Genomic DNA, 27,140 nt, shown 5'->3' with positions numbered 1-27,140 from the left:
TGAGCCACCCAGGCTCCCTGAGTTTAAGATTTTCTTTACAGTTCTTTTTTGTCTTTGGGATTTATCCCACCAGGAATACACAGCTGACCCTTGAACAACATGGGTTCAAACTGTACAGGTCACTTATATGCAGATTTTTTTCAATAAATACAGTACTTGTGCTTTTTTAAATAACATTTTTTTCTCTAGCTTACTTTATTGAAAGAATATAGTATATAGTACACATAACATACAAAATAAGTGTTAATTGGCTGTTACCAGTTAGGCAATTACCAAGTCAACAGTAGCTTATTAGTAGTTAAGTTTTTGAGGAGTCTAAAGTTATACATGGATTTTCAACTGCAGAATGGGGGCTATTGGTGTCCCCAACCCCCAGCATTGTTTGGGAGTCAGCTGTACTTTGTTTTGAAGTGACTTAAAATAATTCCTCTAATCAATTTGGTTAGGTCTATTTGTTTAACTTTGAGAAAGAGCCATTTTTATTTTTAATCTTTTCTGCTTTTAGTTCCTATTATATTTCCCTCCATGTATGTAAATAATAAACTTTATGTTTTTCTTTCTTGACTTTTGTTAACTTTGCACATTATCTTTGAACAAATAATTAGAATACATGACATCTGAGCTCTCATAGCATCTTCCCTCCCCCTCACTATAGTAAATATAATTTATACTTAATAACCTTTGTTTCTTGTTCTGTCAATGATACACGGGGGGATTGAAATTTTCATTTTATACACTTGATATACTATACATAGAGCCCAGTAGAGAGCAGTATACATACTAGGTAATTAATACTTGCTGAATTAAATTGAAATTTTTTTTAGAGAGAGAGAGAGAGCGTGCACACGTGTGAGTGGGGGAGGTGGCAGAGGGAGAGAGAGAGAAAGAGAGACTTAAACAGGCTCCACACTCAGCACAGAGCCTGACATGGGACTCAATCCCATGACCCTGGTATAATAACGTGAGCCGAAATCAAGAGTTGGATAGGGCGCCTGAGTAGCTCAGTCAGTTAAGTGTCTGACTTCGGCTCAGGTCATGATCTTGCAATTGGTGAGTTTGAACTCAGAGCCTGGAGCCTGCTTCAGATTCTGTGTCTCCCTGTCTCTCTCTGCCCCTCCCTCCCTCGTGCTGTCTCTCTCAAAAATAAATAAACCTTAAAAAATTAAAATAAGAAAAAAAGAGGTGGACACTCAACTGACTGAGCCACCCAGGTGCCCCTAAATTGAATTTTTATTATACTGTTTGCCAAATAAAATGTTAGTCATCAATTAATGGAGACACTAGTTAAATCAATTAGTAATTTATAAATCATGGTATCAGATCAAGGATTTAGAATCAAAAACAGTTGTCTTTCTCTTCTTCCCTTTTTCCCTTTATCTGTAAATTATTTTGGTTGTCACGTCATCTTTTTTGTGTTTCTGTTATTCTCTTATTAAAAGATATAAGTATTTTGATACAAATTTGATATGACTAGAGAAAAATTATAAAGGAAGAGAGCTTGTGAGTGTTTTAATGAGGTTAATGGTAAACCCACGTTAAAATCTTTAGAAAGGAAATACATATGAATGAAGCTGTTCATTCCCAGTGCTAAGCTCTGGGACCCAAACTGGAAAAAAAAATCACCTATTTATGACATAGTGTATTGAATCATGAAAATACACTGGAAAATAATTTTCCCCCTTAGCATACAAAAGAATGCATAAAAAATGTTCTTGTAATCTGTGTCTCCATTAATGGAATCTGAATTAAGCAGTCTTTTAAAAGAAATATGTGTAATTAATCATGGATTAAAAATTAGTAACCAGATCATATAAATCATTTGAGGCAAATTTAAACCCAAAGGCTTATTTCAAATTCCAGTGTCAAATAAAATTACTCAGCACATCATTAATGGATGATTTTCTGCATACAAGATTAATAGAAAAGATATGACTTCTGAGAGTTGAGAAAGGATTCAATTGGATGTCAAATTCAAAGATTTTATTTCCTTTCTAAGATAAATAACCCCTAATTGTTGTTTATTGAATTTTATTTTCTCTGGCCCATTGCTGTGTAGGGCTTCAATGTAATTATATCATAGGTCATTAATTCTCTTTTATAGAGTTAGGTCTCTTCACTATAACATTAATATTTATGTAAACCAACATGGATTTAAACAAAAGAGGGGCGCCTGGATGGCTCAGTCGGTTGAGGGTCCGACTTCGGCTCAGGTCATGATCTCACGGTCCATGAGTTCGAGCCCCGCGTCTGCTGACAGCTCAGAACCTGGAGTCTGTTTCAGATTCTGTGTCTCCCTCTCTCTCTGACCCTCCCCTGTTCATGCTGTCTCTCCCTGTCTCAAAAATAAAATAAACATTAAAAAAAATTTTTTTAAATAGACACAAGATATATAAGAACTATTATATGTAAGAATTATATGGAATTTGGGATTCAGAAAATAACATTTAAAAATTGTATTATCAGAAATTATACTTATCAGTCTTTCTTTTTAAGTTTCAGGCGCCTTTATATTTCAGTAAATGTATAGTCCCAGGGGTGTACTTAAACGTCTACTGTGTCCCTTTATTATATAGTTCATTTGTCATTATGTCTTTATTTAAAAAAATTTTTTTTACATTTATTTTTCAGAGACAGAGTGCAAGCAGGGGAGGGGCAGAGAGAGAAGGAGACACAGAATCCAAAACAGACTTCAGTCTCTGAGCAAGCTGTCAGCACAGAGTCTGATGTGGGGCTCAAACCCACTAACCGTGAGATCATGACCTGAGCCGAGGTCGGACACTCAACCAACTGAGCCACTCAGGTGTCCCAGTCATTATATCTTTAATAGTGCATTATGTTGTGTTCCTGCTTCAACTTTGTTTCTTAGTCAGTATATCTCAGTACAATGGAAACAAGTTTATTTCTAAAAGTTATCTGCCATCTCAAAATTCCAGAGACAAAGTCTGAGAAAACAGTGAAAGTTTCATATTAACCTACTCTAGAATATTAGCAGTGGGTTTTTTCTTGGAAACTCATTGACTTTTCAAAGCCGTTTTATTATACATGGGTAAATTGTCATTATAGAAAGGTGATGTAGCATAGTGGTTAACAGCATGTACTATGGAACTAAAGTACCCAGATTCTAATCCCTGATCTGCCAGTTAATAGCAAGTGACATTGAGCAAAGTGATTTGGCTTTGTAAGTGTTTCTTCACCTGTAAAATGGGGATGATAGTTGTGCATAGCTCATAAGCTTACTGTGAATATCAGTATATGTAAAAGTGATATATGACTGTTAGCTATTATTATTTTGACTCATACTATTAAGAACATTATTATTAAGAACATAGCTCATAAGCTTCCTGTGAATATTAGTATATATAAAAGTGATATATGACTGTTAGCTATTATTATTTTGACTCATACTATTAAGAACATTATTGGGGTGCCTGGGTGGCTCAGTTTGTTGAGCAACTGACTCTTGATTTCGCCTCAGGTCATGATTTCATGGTTTGTGAGTTTGAGCCCCACATCCAGGTTCTGCACTAACAGTGCAGAGCCTGCTTAGGATTCTCTCTCTCCCTCTGTCTCTACCTGCTTCTGTCTCTCCCCCTCAAAAAGACAAAAATGAACATTAGCAATTATTGTCAAGGATGCAAATAGGTCTAGTTATTTCCTATTAGTGTTCAGAAATGTGTTTATAACTGTTTCATCAGGAAACTGTAATATTACCTATTTATGTGATTTTTTAAAGGGTTTTAGACATGCTAGAGTCAAATATATTCACATAAAAACACATCTCCAATTCTATAAAGGAAGCCAAGAGGATTCATATGTAGAAATTTATATTAATCTTTTTCCTTCAATAAATATTATGTGGTTGATCCGTGTAAGAATATCCTAAGGACCCTGGAAATAATAGGGTGAATCACATATGGATCTTGCTGACAATTATTGACTAATAGGGGAAAAACAATAAATAACTCTGAGGTAGAAAGAAAGAGGTACAGATAAAATTCTCCTAAGGGCTTACAGGAAAGAGAGATTCCCCACTGAAAGATTGAGAAAAACTTTTGAAGGAGCTTGTATTTGAACAATGCCATGAAAGAAGAGCAGGACTTATATAAGTAGAGAAATGAAGTTCTGTGTTACATGTAAATAAAGGAAAGGGCTTGTTTTGCTTGGAGAATGGGAGGCATAAAGGGGAAGTAGGTTATATGATAGATACGTAGGATCTAGGAGGCTAGGCTGAGAAGATCTTATTCAGTCATCAGTGGGATATTGTTAAGGCATTTTTCACAAAATTAAAGTGAGATTCACATTAACATAAAATTAACCATTTAAAATGACCAATTCAGTGACATTTAGTATATTTACAGTGTTGTGCCACCAGTACTTCTGTCTAGTTTAAAACATTTTCTTAACCCGAGTTAAACCCCATGTCCATTAAGCAGTAATTTCCCATTCCCTCATCCCTCCTGGCCCTGGCAACTACCAATCTGCATTCTATTTTTGTAGATCTACCTATTCCAAGTAGTGGATTTATTCAGGATGTAACTTCTTGTGACAGGCCTCTTTTACTTAGCATAATGTTTTTGAGGTTCATCCATATTGTAGCATGTGTCAGTACTTCACTCCTTTTTATGACTGAATAATAATCTGTTGAATATATATACCACAATTTGTCTACCCATTCATCCATTGATGGATATTTGGTTGTTTCCATCTTTTGGCTATTGTAAATAGTACAGCTGTTAACATGCACATGTAAATATTTATTTGGGCACAGGTATTCAGTCCTTCTGGGTATATATCTAGGTGTGGAGTTGCCAGGTCATATGGTAATTCTGTGTTTAGCTTTTTTGAGGAACTGACAAACTGTTTTCCACAGTAACTGCACCATTTTACGTTCCTACCAACAATATACAAGGGCTCCAGTTTCTTAACATTCTTGCCAACACTTTGTTTCCACTTTTTAAAAATTATTACCATCCTAGTGTGTGTGACATGGTATCTCTTTGTGGTTTTAATTTGCATTTTCCTGATGACTAATGATGTTGAGCATCTTTTCATATGCTTCTTGGCCATTTATATATTTTCTTTGTAGAAATGTCTATGTAGGTCCTTTGCCCATTTTTTAATTGTTATTCATCTTTTTTTTTTAATGTCTATTTATTTTTGAGAGAGAGAGAAAGTATGAGTGGGGAAGGGGCAGAGAGAGAGAGAAGGACACAGATTCTGAAGCAGGCTCCAGGCTCTGAGCTGTCAGCACAGAGCCCGACATGGGACTCAAACCCACAAACTGTGAGATCATGACCTGAGCCCAAGTCGGATGCTAAACCAACTGAGCCACCCAGGCACCCTTGTTATTTATCTTTTTGTTATTGAATTGTAGGAGTTCTTTATATATTCTGTATACTAGACTCATCAAACATATGATTTGCAAATATTTTCTCCCACACCATAGGTTGTCTTTTCACTTTCTTGATAATGATCTTTGATTCACAAAGGTTTTTTTTTTAAAGTTTATTTATTTTGAGAGGGAGAGAGAGAGAAAGAGTGGAGGAGGGGCAGAGAGAGAGGGTGAGAGAGAGAATTTGCACTGTCAGCACAGAGCCCAATGCAGGGCTCAAATGCATGAACCATGAGATCATGACCTGAGCCAAAACCAAGAGTTGGATGCTCAACCAACTGAGCCACCCAGGTGCCCCTGATTCACAAAGGTTTTTAATTTTTAATTTTAATTTTTTATGAAGTTCAATTTATCTATTTTGTTGTTGTTGCTCATGCTTTTAGGGTCATATCTGAGAATCCACTGCCAAATCCAAGTTCATGAATATTCATCTCTATGTTTTATATAAGATTTTTATAACTTTGGCTCTTATATTTAGGTCATCGATCCATCTTGAGTTAGTTTTTATATAGAGTGTGAATTCCTTCATTTTGTCATTTTGAAGGGAGAAAAGGAATTAATGAGGTAGAAAAATTAAAATTAAAAAATTAAAGTTAAAAAATTAAAAACACACACACACACCAAAAAAAAATCGAAAAATGATGCTAGAACCTAGGTGTGTTTTGGTCTGGGTGTTGAAAGTGGTTTGACAGATTAGAGAAAAAAAGGGGGGGAGAAAAGAAAAAAAAAAGGAAGTCGTTTGAGAATTTGAAAAAATGGATACACTGAAGTACACTAAAATGAGATGATGGGAGTAAAATAGAATTTGAAAAAATTTACACAAAAGTAAAGAATATAGTAGGAAAAAAATTAAAGAAAAACATTTTTAATAAAAATTAAAAATAAAAATGAATTTTTTTCTCTTTCTATATTCAAGAAAAAGAAACAAAAAAGAGAAAAAAGAGAAAAAAAGAAGTTGTTTGAAAATTTGAAAAAGTGAATACACTGTAGTAGACTAAAATAAAATGATGGAAGTAAAATAGAGTTTGAAAACATTTACATAAAAGCAAAAAATATAGTAAAAAAATTAAAGAAAAATATTTTTAATAGAAATTGAAAGTAAAAATGAAGTTTTTCACTTTCTGCATTCAAGAAAAAGAAAAAAAAGAGAAAAAAGAAAAAGAAAAAAGAAAACAAAGAAATTGTTTGAAAATTTGAAAAGGTGAATACACTGAAGTAGACTAAAATAGAGTGATGGAAGTAAGATAGAATTTGAAAAAATTTACACAAAAGTGAAAAATATAGTAAAAAAAGAAAAATACATTTAATAAAAATTCAAAATAAAAATGATTTTTTTCTCTTTCTGCTGAATTCTGTGGTTCAGGTTGTGCAGATTGTTGTGTTAATCCTCCAATCAGTTTTCTAGGTGTGTAGGATGGTTTAGTGTTGGTCTGGCTATATTTCATGGATGCGAGACGCACAAAAAACTTCCATGCTGTTCTACCATCTTGGCTCTTCCCCAGTTTTTATATAGAGTGTGAAGTAGGAATCCAACTTCTTTTTTTTTTTTTTTTTTTTTTTGCATGTGGATACCCGGGTGGCCAACCACTCTATGAAGAGACTGCCCTTTCCCCATTGAATGATCTTAGCATCCTTGTTGAAAATTACTTGGCCATGGATTATAGGCTTATTTATGGACTCAATTCTATCCCACTGGTTTATAGGCTTATCTTTGTGCTTGTTACCATACTATTTTGATTACTATAACTTTGTGGTAAGTTTTGAAATCAAAAGTGTGAGACCTTATTCTTTTTCAATATTGTTTGGGTATATAGGGCCTTTTGCAATTCTATATGAATTTGAGAATCAGTTTTTCCATTTATGCAAAACAAGGCTGTTAGAGTTTTGATAAAGATTTCATTAAAATCATTACAGGATTTTGAACAGAGAAAATTATGTGACTAGAATTGTCTTAGACGACATTCTACAATATGGATAAAAAGAAGGAAAAGAGAGGAGTCTGGGAGACCATTTAAAAAGTTAGCACAACAGGAAGGCTCAGACCTATATTTTTGGAGTGAAGGAGAAGGGACAAATACCAGAGACTATGGAAGCAGACTTGAAGGGGCTGAAGTAATGGTCTGTTCGTTTAATGATTTGCACCCCATTGTTATATGCTCCAGGCCCTGAGGATGCTATAGTGAATAAGATGGATATGTTATTTTGCTTTCATGGACCTTGAACTCTAATGGGGCAGGAACAAGGGAACAATAAACAGTGAAATAAAGAGCAAACTGTGATCAGTGCTATGAAGAAAATGAACAAGCTGCTATTACAGAGATCACAGAGGAAGGCCTATTTTAGATAGGAAAGGTCTTGATGAAGAACAGCTATTTAAACAAGACCTGAATGATGAGGAGTTAGCCTCTGGGAAATGGGAGGCAGACAAAAGAAAGGATGTTAACCTAAGAAAACAAAATTATCAGAGGCTCTGAGAAAGGAAAGGAAAGGGAGGGAGATCTAGGGAGAAGTCAAAGAGGAATCCAAAGTTTGAACATGGGTAACTGAGTAAATTGTAGTGCTGTTAATACAACAGGCATGGAGGGAAAACCATGCATTCATTTATTTTCAGGTGGAAGATATTTAGCAGGTACTTGGAAATTTGGAACTAGAGCTGAGGAAAGAGGTCAGGCTTCAGGTTAAGTATATTGTAGTCAGCTGTATGGAGGATGAAACTCAGACGTAAGCTTGTATGAAAAACCAGTTATAGTGAAAAGAGTTTAGGACTTAACGTTGAGGAGCTAGATTTAAGTCTTCTCTCTCTTATTGACTGGTAGTGATACTTCCGGCAATTTCTCTCTATAAGGTCACAAATCTCTATTTACTGTCTAGTTTGTTCTAATGATATATTTGTCTACCTTTATGACAATTATGATAGCTTTATAAGTCCTCGGTATCAGGTAGTTTAAGTCTTTGTTCTGTTTAAATCCTTTTTCGACTTTTCTAGCTTCTTGGTATTTCCACATGTATTAGTTTTCTATTGATGCCATAACAAATTACCACAAACTTAGTGGCTTAAAAACAACACAACTTTATTATCTTATACTTATGTGTTTAGAAATCCAGCAGAGGAGGTCTCAGAGGGCTAAGTTCAAGGAGTCAGCAGGGCTGTCTTCTTTCTGGAGGCTTTAGGAGAGGATTCCTTTCCTTGTCTTTTCCAGCTCCTAGAGGCTGCCTGCATCCCTTGGCACCTAACCCCCTTTCTCAGTCTTTTGTGTGTGTGTGCTGATTAGTCTGGTTTAGCAATTTGACTGATTTTTTTTTTAATCAACTTTTGGTCTCATTGATTTTTCTCTTTGTCATTGGTTGTACTCTTGATAGATTTCTTTCTTTCTTTACATTATTTTGGTTTAATTTGCTCTTTTTTATTTAATAAGGTAGAATCTGAGGTCATTGATTTAAGAACTTTCTTTTTTTATTATGGGTATTACCTCCTAAGTTCTACTTTAGTGCTGTCTACAAATTTTGATATATAGTGCAAAATATTTTCTAGTTTTCCTTTTGATTTCTTCTTTGACCCATGGGTTATTTAGAATTGTATATTTTGATTTCAAATATTTGGACATTTTCCAGATGTTTTTCTGTTATTGATTTCTAATTTAATTTCATTGCAGTTAGAGAACATAGTTTTTGTATGCCTTAAATCCTTATAAATTTATTGAAACTTATTTTATGGCCCAGTGTATGGTCCATCTTGATAAATGTCTTATGTGTACTTGAAAAGAATTATATTCTTATGTCTTGTAGTGATCTGTAAATGTCAGTTAAGATGGTTAATAGTGTGTTTAGGTCTTTTATATTTTCTATGGTCTGAATGTTTGTGTCTACCCCTGAATTCATATGTTGAAATCTTAACCTCCAAAGGTGATGATGGTAGTAGTAGGTGGGGCCTTTAGGAGCCCTCATGAATAGGATTAGTACTCTAGGGGTACCTGGGTGCTTCAGTCGGTTAAGTGCCCAACTCTTGTTTTCAGGCCGAGGTCATGATTTTGTGGTTTGTGAGTTTGAGCCCCAAGTCGAGCTCTGTGCTGACAGTGTGGAGACTGCTTCGGATTTTCTCTTACTCTGTCTCCTCTCTCTCTCTTTCCCCCTCTCAAAAATAAGTAAATAAACTTAAAAAAAAAAAAAGGAGTAGTACTCTTACAAAAAGATACCCTCTATCAGATAAGGACACAGAAGGTGCTAGCCATAGACCATGAAGAGGGCCCTTATTCAACCATGCTGGCACCCTGATCTCAGACTTTCAGTCTCCAGAGCCCATGAGAATTAAATTTCAGTCATTTATAAGCTATACAGTCTGTGATGTTTTGTTACAGCAATCCAAATTGACTAAGCCAGTATCCTGGCCGATTTTCTCTCTACTTGTGCTATTATCATGAAGATTTTTTAAAAATCCCCCCCCAAAAGGATATGCCTATTTTTCCTTGAAGTTGTTTCAGTTTTTTTATCATTTATTTTGAAGCTCTGTTATTAGGTGCATAAACTATTTAGGACTTTTGTGTCCTCAATTGGCCCCTTTATAATTATGAAATGATCTTCTCTTTCCCTGGTAATATTATTTGCTCTGAAATCTATTTTATGTGATATTATTTTAGCTGCTCCAGCTTTCTTTTGACTAGTGTTAGCATGGTGTATCTTTTTCATCCTTTTACTTTTAACTTTGTGTCTTCATATTTTTGAAGTATAGTTTTTTTGTAGGTGAAATATAGTTGGGTCTTATTTTATTCAGCCAGTAAGACAAATTTTAATTGGGTTGTTTTGACTATTGCATTTAATGTTATTATTGATATGAGTTAAGTTTATGTCTGTCTTCTTGTTGTTTGTTTTCTATTTGTCTTATCTGTTCTTTGTGTCCTTTTTCCTATTATTCTACCTTATTTTGGATTGAACATTATGCTTCCATTTTTTCCTCCTTTGTTGACTTTTTAGTTGTAACTCCTTCTCTCCCTTTGTTTTATGGCTATTTTAGGGTTTAAGTATATATCTTTAATTTATCACAGTCTATCTCCAAATGAATTATGCCATATCACTTATAGGATGCTTACAGTTAATTATAGAATACACTTTTCAATAATATACTTCCATGTCTCTCCTCACAACCGTTATGCTATTGTTGTCATACATTTTACTTACATATAGGCCACAAAACCCACAATAAATGATTACTATTGTTGTTTAAATATTTATCTTTTAAAAAGATTCAAATTATAAAAAAAACCCAACACCTCTATTGTTATTATTTCTAGTGTTCTTCATTCCAGGTGTACATCTATATTTCCAGAAATATGGAGTCATTTTCTGCCTATCATATGGACTTCCTTTAACATTTCTTGTAGTGCAAGTCTTCTGGTTATGGTCTTTTAGCTTCTGTGCATCTGAAAAAAATATATTATCTTGAGTTTTGAAAGATATTATTTGCTGGGTATAGAATTCTAGGTTTTTAGCTTTTTGTTCTGTACTTCAAAGATGTTGGTCTGCTGTCTTTTTCTTGCACGATTTCTCAGAAGAAATTTGTCATCTCTTGTTTCTCCATATATAGCATGTGTTTCCCCCACTGGCTGCTGTTAAGATTTTGCTTATCACTGGTTTTTAGTAATTGTATTATGAAATATCTTGGTGTAGTTTTCTTCATGTTTCTGGTGTTTAGGTTCATTGAGCTTGTCAGATCTGTGGGTTTATAATTTTCATCAAATTTTGAAAATACCAGTCATATTTCTTCAACTGTCTTTTCTGATACCCTTCCCCAAACCCTTCTTTCTCCTCTCCAACTACAAGTATATTAGGCTGCTTAAAGGTTTGCCATAGCTTATTGATTCTCTTTTCTTTTTTATTTAAAAACTTTTTTTTATTTTTAGAGAGAAAAACTTTTTTATTTTGAGAGAGAGTGTGCATGAGCACGTGCAAGCTGGGGACTGGGGCAAAGGGAAAGGGAGAGAGAATACCAAGCAGGCTCAATGCCCAGCATGGAGCCTGACACAGAGCTCGGTTCCATGACCTTGGGATCATGACCTGAGCCTAAGTCAAGAGTCAGACACTCAACCAATTGAGCCACCTAGGCACCCCCTTTTCTTTTTAAATCCTTTTTCTCTATATAATTCATCTTGGAAATTTCATATTGTGTGTCTTCAGGTTCACTAACGCTTTCTTCTACAATGTCTATTCTTCTGTTAATCCCATCTAGTGTATTTTTCACCTTAGAGACTGCTTGCTTTTTTTAAATTTTTAATGTTTTATTTTTAAAGGGGAGAGAGACAGGGTGTGAGTGGGAGACGGGCAGAGAGAGAGAGGAAGACACAGAATCCAAAGTAGACTCCAGGCTCTGAGCTGTCAGCACAGTGCCTGACGCGGGCCTCAAACTCACAAGCTGTGAAATCATGACATGAGCCGAAGTCAGATGCTCAACCGACAGAGCCACCCAGGTGCCCCTAGAGATTGTTATTTTCATCTCTGAAAGTCAGATGTAGAAAATTTTTATAACTTCCTTGTCTCTACTTAATTTTTTCAATATATTACCATAAAATAACTGTTTTAATGTTCTTGTCTGCTAATTCTAACATCTGTGTCAGTGATTGGTTAGTTTTAGTGATGGATTTTTCTCTTAGGTGTGGGTCATATTTTTGTTTCTTGACATGCCTTGTAGTATCTGATTTAATGGCAGATGTTGTGAATTTCAATTTATTGGGTGCTGAATATTTTTGTATTTCTATAAACATCTGAATTTTTATTTGAGATGCAGTTAAATTACTTTAAAATAGTTAGATCCTTTTGGATCTTTTATTTTTTGGCAGCACCAAAGCAGCATTTAATCTAGGGCTAATTACTCTCCAGTACTACGGCAATGCTTCCAAGTACTCTACCTCATTGAATTGGGAGGTTTCTAGTTGGCCTGATATGAATAGCCACTATTCCTGGCCCTCTGCGAATGCCCAGTACTTTTCCTTCTAATGCTGAGACGGTTTGTTCTTTTCTTGACCTTGGGTGCAGGTATGCACTGATCAGCACTATTGAATTATCAAGGAAGACCCTCCGCAGATCTCTGGGATTCTCTATGTTGTTATCTTATCTCCCATATCTGAGTTGTGAACTCTAGCTGTCTTGTTTTTCTTGGACTTAGAGCTCCTGCAGTTCCTCTTTTATTGCCATGGCCTGTAAGTCCTCTGAAGATAATAAGCTGGGGCAAATCTTGTTCCTTTTCCATCTCTGAGGCATCATTCTCCTTCATTGCCTAATATCCAGTATCTTGAAAACTGTTGTTTTATATATTTTGTCTAGCTCCTTTTTGTTGTTGTTGGTGGTGGTGGTGGTGGTCAGGTGGGAGAGTAAATATGGTCCTTGTTACCATATCTTGGCTGGATTCAGAATTTCCCCAAGGCTCTAATCTTCATAGTCACTTCACATTTTGAGAAGAGGAAGAGAAACATTCTGAGAGTCTATAACCAGTTGCCTCTGGTACAACCAGTCTGTAAAATGAAGTGTGACTGTTGTTTAATCTGCCTACTTAATACTTATTAAACACCCAAAATATTATAAAGGTTTGTTGTGAATAGTGATTTATAGATTGTTTGGGCCAGACTTCAGAGCTCTGGGGCTTCCTTTAAACATGCCAGTGACATTTTCAAAACACAGGGGCCATTGATAGATTGCAAATCAGTTTTCACTCTTACTGGGTAGTCATTCTGAAAATTGGTTCTGCTTCTACTTTTGTCATCTGGGTAAGGTTGCAATTGAGGCAAATTTACTCTCTAAAGATATTAGTACTATGTAGGACCCCCTAAAATAGGCAATTTACTGTGATTTCAGGGTTTATTTCTGGGACACTAAATACCTTTCTAGTCCAACTCCAAGCAGTGCAATGTGATTCTTGTTTATCTTATTCTTAAAAATTTATTTGAAATTGAAGGGGAAGCTCCTGCAATCATATTTGCATGGAAAGAAAAGATCAGCATTTTAATTAAAGCAAAGAGAGGACTTAAGAAAGCTGAAAATAATCATAGACTAATGAATATATTTTTAAGCACTTACTATGGGTATAGCATTTTTTTCAGCAATGCGGTGACAAAAGAATGTGTTAGCTACTTTTCATCTTTATGTACCTCTGTGAATGTCATAGATTTAGTCTTAAAAACAAGTCTTATTTAATAGTAACTTATCCCCCCACTTTTTAAAAGTAATCTCTATGCCCAAAGTGAGACTTGGAAATCTTGAACTCAAGACCCCAACCAAGATCAAGAGTCACATGCTCTACTGACAGCCAGGCAAATGCCCCTGTTCCCCCCACCCCCCCCCTTTTTTTTAAGTTTATTTATTTATTTTGAGAGAGAAGGAGAGAATCTAACGCAGGCTCTTCATTGTCAGAGCAGAGCCTGATGGGGGGCTCAAACTTGCAAACTGTGCGATCAGGACCTGAGCTGAAGTTGAATGCTTAACCAACTGAGCCACCCAGGTGCCCCTGTTTTCCCTTTTTTAAAATCAGTCACATGTAACTGCCCATCAAAGCTTTGGTTAACATGAAGTAATTGGTGTTATTTCAGTGTCATATAATTTCAGATAAAAACAGAGAATCTTGGGATGCTTGGCTGGCTCAGTCAAGGAAGCATGTGACTCTTGATCTCAGGATTGTGAGTTTGAACCCCAGATTGGGTGTAGAGATTACTTAAAACCTAAAAAAAAAAAATTAAGTAAAAAACAGAATCGTGCTGGTATAGGTGACTTGAATAGCCTATATAATTTCTTTCAGGTCTTTTGAGATACTGAAAATAGCTTTTTCTTCTTTAATTTACTGGGACCTAGGGTGATCCAGTAAGTAGCTTACAGTTTAGTTTTGGAGATAAATAACAGAAAAAACAAGGTAGGACTGTTAAGTGCCACATTTGAGCGGCATAGATCCTAAGTGTTATAGGATTTTATTGTGTAGAAAGGTACCTGAGCTGAGCTATCACAATCTGGACAGGTAGCTAAGACTGAGAAGTATTCTGAGGTGGGAGGCAGTGGATATAAATGTTCAGTGGCCAGAATGTTGGCTGTATGTTGTGGATATTGTACAGTGAGAGACTCTTCTATCAGAGAGTAGTTGGAGATGAGGTAGGAAAAATAGGTGAGGGTCAGATCTAAGATCTTGAGTTCTTTGAATTTGTACTTTATACAGAGATGGCAGTGAAAATGAGAAGGGTCATTGAAGAGACTCTGTAATAGAGAAAGCCAAGAACCTGGTGACCAAATGTGAGGATTGAGAGGGAAGAGTAGAGGTTTTGAGCTAAGAGTTATTATTATTACAAATAGAAAAGTCATAAGAGAGAGCTTAAATGAAGTGATGCCAAAGATCCCTGGGGCTTTTTCTAAAAATTCCCAATTTCTCTGTGTGGCTCCTGACTGGATAGCACTTTCCCTATGGTCCTTTGCCCTCAATTGTTGAGCCTGGCAGGATGAAATCAAGCTTGGAAGGGCATTTCCAGGTCATGAAGTCACCTGGCATAATTTTTCATTTTACAGATAAGCAAATCAAAGGCTTCAGATATTGTGACTTCCCTTAAGACCACACAGCTAGGCTGGTTTCTTGCTACTGTTTTCTGAAATTCCTTCAGCAAATACTGTTGGTGAAGTGAGCCTTGTGTTTTCCCACCATAATTCAATTAGTGTTTGACATGATTCGCAAACAGTTTTTCCACCTTCAAAAATCAAATATATTAATAAAGTATCTCCTTCTTAGTGGTCTGATTTTTTCCTTTATCCATACATGTAGTAGCAAACTTCGTAGCAGCATACTATGGGCATTAATGCCAAACTCGTTTTGAGTGTAATGAGTCTGCTCTCATGAAAAGTGCCTGAGCGTTTGAGAAGGAATGATTAACATTAATTTAAGTCTGGAGCTATTCTTACTGAGAGTCCTTTCTAGAATTTTTTAAATGAACGAGATGTGGACGGAGATCAGTAAAGGATTTGGTTCCTTTCTTTGCTTCTCTAAACGCTATTCCTTATTCATGCATGGAACCCTAAATTCGCATGTGACTCCTAACCTGCAGGAGAATGAGATTAGCTCATTAGCTAATAGAGCTGAAAAAATGAACTCTTCTGCTTTAAGATGTCTCACCCAGTACTACACCTCAGCTGGAACCTGGGAAGAGCGCCTTCTCTTTCGCCTCCCAAACCTCTTTCCTTATCTTAGCCCGTGGCTCTCTCCCTTCCCCCTTCCCCCTTCCCTCCGCCTGCATCGCGCATTTCCTTGCTTGGGGTCATGCACCCCAGGCTCCCCCTCCTGTATTTATTTAGGGCCGCGAGGCTGCATCCAGCTTGCAGCTGCGCTGCGGTCCACCGCCTCCTAAAGCCCGGGGCGGAGCTGAGTGAGCATTAGCCCCGCCCTCAGTTGTGGGCGGGGCCAGCGGCCGAGAAGGTTCCGTTTATTTGTGTGGGCGGGGCCTCCTGCGGGGGGCGGAACTAGGAGGTAGGGCCAAGGCGGGGAGGGTGGCTGGCCCAGCTGGGGGCGAGAGGCGCGGCGCCGAGGCTCGTAGATTGTGGCGCAGCTGTGGTGGCGTTTCCCACTCGCTATGCGTCGGGCGAGGATCTCCGAAGGTAAGTATGGGGAAGGGTCTGGGCGTAGCGAGAGCCAGGTGGAGGTACCCCCGCGGGCGCGTTTGAGCCAGGTGTTGTTTGGAACCGCCCCTGTGCTACTTCCGTGCGTAGTAGGAGCGCGTGGTACGAGTGGGCGGCCTCCTGGCGTGAACCCCCAGAGGGAGAGGCGCAGGTCTGTCTCTAGTTTTGCAGCACTTGTTCACGGCATTAGCTCCAGGACAGAAAGCATTTGCGTTGCTCTACACACCTCCTCCCCAAATCTCGAGAGACCTCAGGTACTGAGGTTTTTGTGTTCTTTAAAATGCGTTTCTAGTTCGTGGTTCACGACTGGAGGAGAAAGTCGATACTGAACTTGTAGTGCAGCTTTATTTTGACTTCATGTTAGTTTGCAAGAACTGTAAGAGTGCGACTGGTAATGGGACTGTTATTTAAACAAGAGCTCCAGGGTTTACATAGGCAGCGTATTGTGGAGATTATTGTGGAGTATTTGAAGCTAGAATGCCTGAGTTTGAATCTACCTGTTAATTGTGAAAAGTTGGGCAGGTTGCCTAATTCCTCTATGACTTTGTTTCTGCACACATAAAATGAGGATAATGATAGTTCCGTCCTTATAGGATTGTTATGAGATTAAATCAGTGAATACTTAGTTCCACCTGGCGCATAGCCCACAACAACGTTGGCTGTTTTCTTTATTATGCATTCAGATGGGCTTTAATCTAACAAAGCCGTCAACACCGGAAAACCTTTCCGCAGAGTTGTTGATAGAAATGCTTGCAGATTCCTTTGGAATTTCAAAGGCTGAATCCCACCATAAGGTCTCATTATTTTTCTCATTTACCAGAGATGTGATCATCCACCTGGTTTCAAATCTAATCCACTCTCAAATGATAAAGAAGCCTTAAGGGTCTTGAAGGCTGTTCTTAAACGGGGATGAGAAAAGGCTAGCACTTGCAGAGTGTAGCCTCATTTTAAACACCAAGCTCTGGCAGGTTTGTTTAAAAGAAGGTCGTATCCCTTTTACACAGAACTGACAAGTTGTGTTACTTGGGACGGGTGCTTATTTGTACTATTATTGGAAAAGGAGGTAAACCAGAGTACCCAAATATATAAATAAACTAAACATCATAGAAACCATAACTAGCCACCTAGAATCTCAGATCGAAAGGAATGTGAAAAATCACAACAGCTGCCGTTTACAGATAAAGATGAGGCCCCAGGACCCAGAATCAATAAAAGGCATAGCTTAGACTAGAATTCAGCTCTTCTGAACAATAAATTATAAAATCAAAGAATGATACTACTTCTGGTTTCGATAATTATACTATTTTTATTTTTGACAGTTTTATGGTGCTGTGAATGGTTTTCCTCTCTGTAGCATCCTCCTTGGTAGCTTAATTGCATGATTCATAATCATTCTTTAGCACCTTTGATTTAAATCTCAAGTCTCAAAGTTGCTACATCAATGATTGCTTTGAGAACAAGATGATTGTCTTCTTAAGCGTTGTATAAACATGTTTTAACAGTGCTTTGGTTTTGTTGTTTTAAAATGTAGTCTTTTTCTCCCATGTGGGGAACATAAACAGCCAGTATAAACAAATTGACTTACTAGGCAGTTTGTTATCACTGTGTTACTGGTGAAGTTTTCTTGATTGGGTAGGATAGAGTCAGGAAGTGGAACACTGAATGCTAGCCCAAGAAAATAGGACTGGGTCACCAAAGATATACACTGCAATTGCTGCTGACTTCAAAAGCATCATAGGGTGACTGTTTGAAGATACTGGTGTTTACTTGCTGACTCCTCTCAGGCTTCTTGCGTAGTTCACTCCCTTACCTCTAGGTATTTGTTTAGATGTCACACTCTCAGTAAGACCCTCCTAATTAAAATTCCATACAACCCCGTTCTTCCTGTAATATATATTTATCTCTTTATTTACTTGTTCATTATCTCTTGTCTGCCATTAGAGGGTAAGTTCCACGAGGACTGGGGTACTTGCCAGTTGCATTCACTGCTGTGTCTTAGGTCCCTGGAAACAGTGCCTGGCACCAGAAGGTGTTAGATGTGTGCATCTGATGCAGACATTTTCAGCTAAGGCTAGTAATTACTTAAGCCAATTCACTGTCATTTTGCCCTGCTCTCCCCTCCACCCAATTCTGGTTATTTCTAGGAAATAACCTAGGAATAAAACCTTGTTACCTAGGAACAAAACCTTGAGGCAGTGTTAATGCCTCCTTCTACCTGGCATTCCACATGCAAATAGCAATTGACTAATTTGTCCTGTCAATTTTTTGCAAACTTGCCATTCTTATTATTGCCAAACCCCTCTTTCTTCAAGCCCTCCTCTATTTCATTCCATTTTCTACACCTATAGCCTTTCAGGTTCCCTTTTCAAATGCCTTTACATCTTCATCTAGAGAATTAAATCCAGAGTGAGAAGCCTGGCATTCAGAGTTCTCTTTGTGATCTCAAATGCACTTTTCTAGCCTCTGTCTCCTATATGTAAGAAAAGTGATTTCTAATTTATGCTTGTAAATATGAAAATAAAATGAGACTTTAGTGATAATGCCCTGTAAAAGCACAAAGTGAATGTTGCTTCTTGACTGTTTCTCTTTCTGTTTTTATGGAGTGAGTCTTTCCCTGCAAGGAGGCAGGAATTCAGACAAATGGGACGAATGGCTATTCCCTATTTGTTCTGAGGACTTTGGCTGCCCTTTCTGCTTTGAGTGCCCAGCCTTCAGGTTCTTCCTTCACCACCACCCCAGAAACCTAGATAAGTTCAGTTGGAAGTGGTTTTATTCTTCCTCTGAATTCTAGAAGCTTTTATACATTTTTTTAAAGTTTATTTAATTTTAGAGAGTGTGCACGCACGTGTGCGCGCAAGTGGGGAGGGGCAGAGAGAGAGAGAGAGAGAGAGAGAGAGAGAGAGAGAGAGAGAGAATCCTAAGCAGGCCCCGTGCCGTGAGCACAGAGCCTGATGGTGGTCTATCTCATGAAGCAGGAGATAATGACCTGAGCCGAAATCAAGAATTGATGCTTAACTGACTGAGCCACCCAAGTGCCCCTAGAATCTTTTCATACTTTGAGAGAATTTATCACAGTCTACTTTGAATTGTAATTCTTTGGGCATTTATCTTTTTCTTTTTTGCTACATACAAGCTCCTGGAGGACAAGAATCATACACACACAAATTCTAGTTCCTTTTTTTAAGAAAAAATAAGACACTCACTTCTTTGTTTCTTTAAATAAAGATGAACTTAAAGTTCTATTTTATAGGTCTTTAAATCATTAAATATTGAGCTTCAGTCACCTCTACAGTATGAGTAATTAAGAAAGAAGGCAGGGTGAAATTTAGTACTACATAAAAAGATCCAAATGAAGATAATATCTGGATTCATAAGGGAAGAGCTGTAGGGAGAGCAACATATCCAACACCCACATAGCTGGACAGGCAGAAGTTTAAAAAGATACACAAACTCAGGAAACCATTAGGACAAGACACACTTTATGGAGCAACATCAGCTTTGGATTTTTCTTGTGGGGAATTACTTCTAAGCTTTATTTTGTTTTTGCATCTCTGTGCACAAATAATACTGTCTCCCTGCTTTGTTTTCTGTGCTGGATAAGACTGAACATTTTCTCTTCCTCTTTCTGGTCTGAAAGTAGTTACCTTCTTTCCTTTCATTGTTTAAACTACTAAAATGTTCATACTTTTTTCTTATTTTCCTGGTATATGGAGATGACACATGCCAGAAGCTTTTTGTTCTTCAGAGAAAGGTGATAGATATATAACTTGAATTTATCTACTGTTAGAAGCTTTTGGTTTTATTTGATATCAGCATGTGGTTTAATATCTTTTGTTTCATTTCATTACATATCCTTGCACATACTCCAGTTGCGTGAATGCTTTTATTTTACTTGTGACTTTTTCTCCTAAATTAAAACTTGTCTCTCTAAAGTCTACAGACATTTCTGAAATTTAATTTTTTCTCTTATTGCCTCTCAAACCTCAACTGGAGTTTACCCATTGTAGGGCGTGCATTAGCCTAACTTACTTTTTTTGTTGATTTTGAGTACTTTTAGGTGTCAACTAAATTTATTTTACCACTCCTAGGATGAAGCTGTGGTTTCTGTTGGTAGGAAAGAGTTGGTAGGGAAAATATATATATAAGTCACAATTTTTTAGATGTTAGAACTTTAAGGTAAAATGTTGCTTATATTTTTACTAATAAATAGCTAATATAAGGTCAGGATTTAAAGCTAATGTGTGACAATTTATTGTTTAAGTGGTACTGTGATTTAAATATTTTTTAATTTTGATTCTAAGTTTTGTCCTTTGGGAAATTTCTTATGTGCTAACCAGTAAAGTTTTACTGTCAGAAAAAGAATCTTGAAACCAAATATTTGCTTTGGAGTAAGGTTTCCTTTATCACACTGTATAAGCATCTGTGTTTATCCTGAGTTTTCCTTATTTTCAAAAAGCCTGGTTGAGGGTGCTTATCAGATAGGACCATTCATACAAATAGTAAAAGTTGTGGCAGAGCCTAATTACGTATCTCTAGCACATGGTTAACACTTTGTGTCTGTTAAATAAATAAATCTGTGCTTTTCAGGAGGATTTTGTTAAGATACTGTAGCATATTAGTATATTTAATAATGGAATTGATCTAAGGATGCCTAGGTAGCTCAGTTGGTTAAGCATCCAGTTCTTGATTTCACCTCAGGTCATGATCTCAGTTTGTGGGTTCAGGCCCCGCATTGGGCTCAGTGCTGATGGTGTGGAATCTGCTTGGGATTCTCTCTCTCTTCCTCTCTGTCTGCTTGCTCTCTCTCAAAATACACCTAAATTTTTTTTTTTTAAAAATGGAATTGATCTAGTAAAGAGGGAGAAATTGATGATTCAGGAGACTGATTTAGGAATGATGATCTGTTGGTTACTTTGAAGATCTCGCACACTTTAGCATATTGGAATTTTTACAAACTCCCTCCACCTGTTTGTTGAAAGAATAAATTAAATGTGTATCAATAAGTGTGTAGCAGTACATAAGTCACAATATCTACACTCTGGTCATAGAGGTTCTCAATAAATAACATGCAGTCTTAGATGATTATAAATGCTAAAATGGAAAGAACCATGATGACGACAGGATTGCTTTGGGAAAGGAGCATTGTAGTTAGGGTGGTCTTGAAGGCTTGTTGCAGGAAGTGGCATTGGAACAAAGACCTCATTGGGAAGAGGGGACACAGGTACAGGAGATGAGGTGGGAGAGTGCTCTGTGTGTGAGAACTAGGAAGTGGGCTGTTCCTACAGAAGCCTAGTAAGTGGTGGGTTAGGAGGCACTGGTGGGATGCCGCTGAAGAGGTAGGAAAAGGTTAGACCATTCAGGTGCTTATAGGCTGACAGCAATAATTCAGAGTTTGGATTCTAAGAGCAGAGGGAAGCAATGGAAAGGGTTTAAGCGATGGGATGAAATTATCAGGTTTATAGGGATTAAGAAAATGACCCTGCCTACTGCAGGAATGAATAATGGATTGCAGGGGGTTAGAGAAGAAGTGGATATGTCAGGTTGGAGGTTCTCTAAAGATACTATGAAATGCTATATTGATTGTTGTCTTTTTGGGGAGGGGGTGGTAGTTGTTTTGTTTTTGGTTCCTCCTCAGTTCTCCCAATTTCCCCAGCCAGAACAAGGCTTCCTAGGGCCTGCAGTATTTTACCACTGCTAGTTCTGTATAAAATTCCACGTTTGTTTTCAGGTGCCTCATGTAATCATCCATCCACCCATCACTCTGCCAGCGATCACAGTTGTCCAGGAATCATCCTTGGAAGTGTTCTGGATTCCCATCTTCTTGGAAGATGCATTGGGAATGTGCCTTCCAATGGAAAAGCTTGGGAATCCAGGAAGAGGGCAGGTGTTCTGGCAATGGGGAGCCCAAGACAGTGACTTGAGGAGCCTGAGAAAGAGCAGAGCATTGCAGTTGCACTTAACATCCCTACCCTGTCAGTTCTGGAACCAGTGGAGGGACATGTTATCAGTTGCAGCAAATTTAGGACCTTCTTCCTTATCCTGGCAGCTTTGAGTCTAGTACTGGAGAACAGGACTGTCAGCTGTTACTTTTACCTCATTCAGTCCTTTTTTAAACTATTCTGTATTAAATGAGCTAGTTTCAGAGAACCAACAGACTCCTGTAACTTTTGTCAAGGTTTTTGGATACTCCTGTCAAGGTGTTGGTCACAGATTATTTTTCTGTATTATGTCCCAACATTGAATACTCTACACATATTTTATTTCTAATTCTTTTATCACGTTTTAAAATCACTTTTATCTATCAAGAAACAATAAATAGAAGGTATCTCAAATAAGAAATGTGATAAACTTTGGAAAAACTAGGACTGCTTTGTGACTATAGAGTGAGGGAAAAATCAAATGGGGGTGGAGTGGGAATTAGAGGAAGGATATATTAGGAAGGAAAACAGGAAAAGTTGTAACTGATTCATCATGTTGATATGTGTAGGGAGAATGTTACTATGCATCTTCCATTGGCACATCCTATTAGATTTTTAATCTGTTCTGCAGTGAATTTAATTTATAGATGTGACAAAGATGTGCTTTGTTTCTTTTGGATGTGGTTGGAACTAGTATTCTGAGAGGCAGAAATAAACAGATACAGATTATGTACTATTACAGTAGGCTTTCAGTAAAGTAACTAATTAGGAGTAAGAATTTCCTAAGGTCCTTTTAATGTGGTTTAAAATGAAACCCAACTTTCTTGGCCTGTCTTCTCAGGAATAATTCTTGCCCCCACCCCCATGCGATTCCTTTTCATATTCTCTGGGTCAGTCCCCATTTTCCAAACCAATCCCTATGTATATGGATTTTGTTTTGTTTCTTCCTTTGTCAGTTCCCTCCTTTGGAAACCTTGTTTCCAAACACCCACCACCCAGTCCTTGTCCCCCTGCTGGAGGAAATTTGTAGCTCTTCCAAGGTCTGATTCCTGCCATTTGAAACGGGATTGTTCTTAATTTCCCTTTATGACTTGGTGTGAATCACTGAACTCCTCTCTACCGTATTAGTTAAGAGTGGTTACTGATACTTATAAATATATCTATCTCATAACTTGGGTAGGGTCTACTAGTCAGTACCAAACAGTATCCGTGATGTGTGAAATAAACAGGGTTAAGAACTTTTCTGCTTAGGGGTGCCTGGGTAGCTCAGTCAGTTAAGCATCCGACTTTGGCTCAGGTCATGATCTCGTGGTTGGTGAGTTTGAGCCCCACATCTGACTTTCTGCTGTCAGCACAGAGCCTGCTTTGGATCATCTGTCTCTCCCCTGCTTGCACACACGTGCACACTTGTGCACGCACTTGCTCTCAAGAATAAACACTTAAAAAACAGAACTTCTCTGCTTAAATTTAGAGGTAAAAGCAGAAGAATCTTTGGATTTTCCCTAAAACATTTTTTTGGCTGTCTGAAACAAAGTTGGACAAGATCCAGGACAGTAATTGCATAAAATGGACAAAAAGATGGGCATGATGATGAAGGAAAAAATGCTTTAAAAAAAGCTTAACTAATGTTAACTATACTGGAATTGAAGTAAAAGGCTTATTTTTTTAAAAAAAGCCTGTCTATTTTAAGTAGTATTTGTCAACAAAGTTTTATGATGTTCAATGAATTTGGACAGTTTTCTATCATGGTGTTTCATCCATATTTCTACTTTTTACAGCCCCCCCCCCCAAAAATGAAATCTATTCATGCTTAAAAAAAGAAACAACCTTCCCTTTCTCTTCAAAAAACCATATCTTGTGATAGCATCCTTTCTTGTGTCATCCTTACTTCATAATTTAGCCCATGATTGTCTTTGTGATGGGGCCAGTACTCAGAACCTGCTCCGTACCACACTGGTAGTTATTGACGTTCTGATGTTTTAAGAAGATGGGCCACTCCTGACACAGTGCTCCACAAACCTGACCCCTCCTGGTGGCAGAATCAGAAAACTGCTTTTCCTATTCCAAGGCTTTCTTTCTGTAACCTGAATGCTGAGGGACACTTGGTATTTTCCTCTCTTCAACCCGTATCTCCAAAGTAATTTAGAAGAAGGGAATGCCTGCAATAGTACTACAAGAAATTGAGAGTGTGTGCACACCAGGCTCTGAGGTCAGAGCTATGTTCACCTTACAGTGCTGCCATCCAGAGTTGTGTGAGGATGTGGACCTCAGAGCCTAGGTTCCTTCATCTGTAAAATGGAGATGAAGATACTTGCCTCATGGGCTTCTTTGAGGAGAACGTGATGGGTTAGATGTGAGCACTTAAAATAGTGCCTGGCATTAGTACTCAGTATATACTAGTGTCTTCACCTCCACATTATTGATATCTTGGGCTAGATAACTTTTGTCCTGTGCATTGTAGGATGTTTAGCATCATCCTTGACGTGTAGCCACTAGCAACCCCCCAAGTTGTGACAACCGAGGATATCCCCAGACATTGCCCGGTCTCCCCCTGAGGAGAACCACTATATAAGTATAATAATTTACTAGCTGTTAGATTACCTTTGCAAAACACTGTCCCTCTTAAAGTCTGGCTGGTCCCCAAAAGTTCTTTTCTCATCTGACCACTTCTTTTTGTCATGTTGGACTTGTCTGAGTTTGTCATGTTGGGCTTGTCATCACTGGATGAAGATTAAGGTTAGTTCTTCCATTCTGGGTTAGTATCTGAACTTAGGCTCATTAGAACCGCATGATCTAGCCTTAGGCCAGCCAGCTGCCCTTGGGAACCAATCTACAAGACTTTATTGTGACTCTGCAGCAGAGTGAAGGCAGATTCTTTTCCTATTCTTCTTTTGAAAAGCTTAACATACATATCTATGAACCTCCCCCCAAATTCCAAGTTTTATTCCCACATGAACAACATAGCTTTTTGTTCTATTCTTTTTAGTTGTGGGGGTTCTTACATCAGTCATCTTCTCATTTTGTTTTATTTGCCTGACTGGCCATAAGATGATTTTGCAGAATTTTAATTGCTTCAGTTTCACAGAATAGACATAGATTTAATGTAAAGTAATAGCAGGGTTGCTTTTTCATAGTTTCATTCCTGACCTCTTAAGAATAAGTTTATGAGCCTTCTTCATTGATCTCCAGGGGACTCTTTAGAGCATGTATGTGTTAGATAGAGGTAGTGTGGTATAATGGGTAAAAGTCCTGAAGTTCAAATCCTGGCTCCACCACCTGGGGCAGGTTACCTCCTCCCTTTATGCTTTGGTTTCTCCTTGATTTTCCTGTCAGTAAAGCTTTTGTGAGCTGACTTGTAATAAGCTTAGCCACTGAATATTAAATATTGTGAGGTTACTAGATTGATTTAGCTTGAAGGGAAGGAACACCTTACTTAAGGTGAGGCAGTGTGGTATAGCAAACAAGTATATACAGGTTTTGGAGGTAGTCAAATTTGGACTTGAATCCTAGCCCATTAACTCGATAGTAGCTTGGGCAAGTGATTTCTTTCTTCTTGTTGTTATTTGCAGAGGGAGGGGCAGGGAAGTGATTTAATCTCATTTTTTTCTTCACAGCAGCATTTTCATTTCCCAGTATATGATTTTAGCTCCCTTTTTCCAGAGAAAATTGAGGCAGACAAGGGTGATTTCTTTCAGACTTCTACTCCCATACCTGCCTGGCTTTATTTTTAGTTAGGCTGAGAATATATGGCAGTCTGCATCTGTGTCCCTTGTCTGTGCTTGCATGGTGTACCAGGCATACATGTAACATCACTCTATCACCCTTAGCCAACTATTGAAATTTTTATATTGCTTATCATTCTTTCCCATGAGGTAAGTTCTTTGCAGGTAGGATTTTTTCTTTGTCTTTTTATTACTTAATGCATAATGAGTGCTTAATAAGTGTCTGTTGAACAAAGGAATAAAAACTTATTTTAAACAAATTGCTGTGTATTAGATCCAATTTATTGACTACTACAGAGCTAGGTCTTTTACACTTATCTCGAATTCTTAAAACAACCATATGAAGTAGCTGTTGCTAGCCTCGTTTTCTTTTCTTTTTTTTTAATTTTTTTTTCAACGTTTATTTATTTTTGGGACAGAGAGAGACAGAGCATGAACAGGGGAGGGGCAGAGAGAGAGGGAGACACAGAATCAGAAACAGGCTCCAGGCTCTGAGCCATCAGCCCAGAGCCTGACGCGGGGCTCGAACTCACGGACCGCGAGATCATGACCTGGCTGAAGTCGGACGCTTAACCGACTGCGCCACCCAGGCGCCCCAACTTGCCTTATTTTCTAGATTGGGAAACTAGGGCTCAGATAATTTAATCTTGTCCAAGGACTTGAGATAGAGAATTACAGCATTTCATCCACATAAGAGTTGTAGTCATAGGAGAGAAGATCATCTCTCAGGAGTTTTTGGCCTTAGAGAGAGGAACACACTAGCTATCAAACTGCAGTCTGCTCAGGAGGGAGCAAGATGAGCAAATACATGTCATTATCCCCCTTTGCCTACTCCATACCATGCCAGTGCCTCTCTGGAGGAAGTCAACCACCGCTAGAGGCGAAGGGAGCCTATAAGGTGCAGGCTATAGAGGTCTTTGTCCTGGAACATGGAGCGCGGTGGAGATGGGTCTGAAAAGACAAATGAAGAATAACCAGCAGAGTCCTCCCTTTCTGTCCCTTAGTAGTCCCTCTTATACTTTGGGCATAAAACTCTTGTTCCTGACTCAGGGGAAACACAAAGTCCTGTCACTCACTGCATCCAGTTCATTCATACTCCCACCTAAACCACTGCTAGTGTTCATAGAAGGGAGCAGAGAAGAAAACTAAAATAAAACAAAAGTACTATAGTCTCTGCATCTGTAGCTAGTTTTTTGGCTCAAGTTGGTAGCTAGTATATGTTCCCCTACCCTCTTGCAACATATTAGCTGGTCATAGTTGTTTACTGGTAGGGCACCCCAAACCTTCATTCCCACAGGATCCAAGTCTGTAGTAGTGTCATTTAAAAAAAAATTTTTTTAAATGTTTATTCACTTTTGAGAGAGTGCTAGAGCGCATGAGTGGGTGAGGGGCAGAGAGAGGGAGACACAGAACTTGAAGCAGGCTCCAGGCTCTGAGCTCTCAGCCACAGAGCCCAGTGCAGGGCTCGAACCCACGAACCAT

The 27,140-nt window shown here is 37.9% G+C and overlaps 1 protein-coding gene across 5 annotated transcripts in view; it reads left to right on the top strand.

Moving 5' to 3' along the window:
- The window catches only part of SGK3 (serum/glucocorticoid regulated kinase family member 3), a 140,630-nt gene that overhangs the window by 42,045 nt on the left and 71,445 nt on the right, over window positions 1-27,140 (top strand). The window contains exon 1 of one of the 5 annotated variants that reach the window (XM_053208700.1): window positions 10,226-15,997. The exons of 2 other annotated variants lie outside the window; for them this stretch is intronic. The gene's annotated coding sequence lies outside the window, so the exon portion shown is untranslated. 2 more of the 5 variants (XM_015077709.3, XM_053208698.1) reach the window with 2 other exon arrangements.

This window comes from Acinonyx jubatus, chromosome F2 (genome assembly GCF_027475565.1).
Source record: "Acinonyx jubatus isolate Ajub_Pintada_27869175 chromosome F2, VMU_Ajub_asm_v1.0, whole genome shotgun sequence".
In the NCBI taxonomy this organism is placed as follows: Eukaryota; Metazoa; Chordata; class Mammalia; order Carnivora; family Felidae; genus Acinonyx; species Acinonyx jubatus.
The sequence above is the reverse complement of the archived record's forward strand: the minus strand, read 5'-3'. Positions and strand labels throughout refer to the sequence as shown.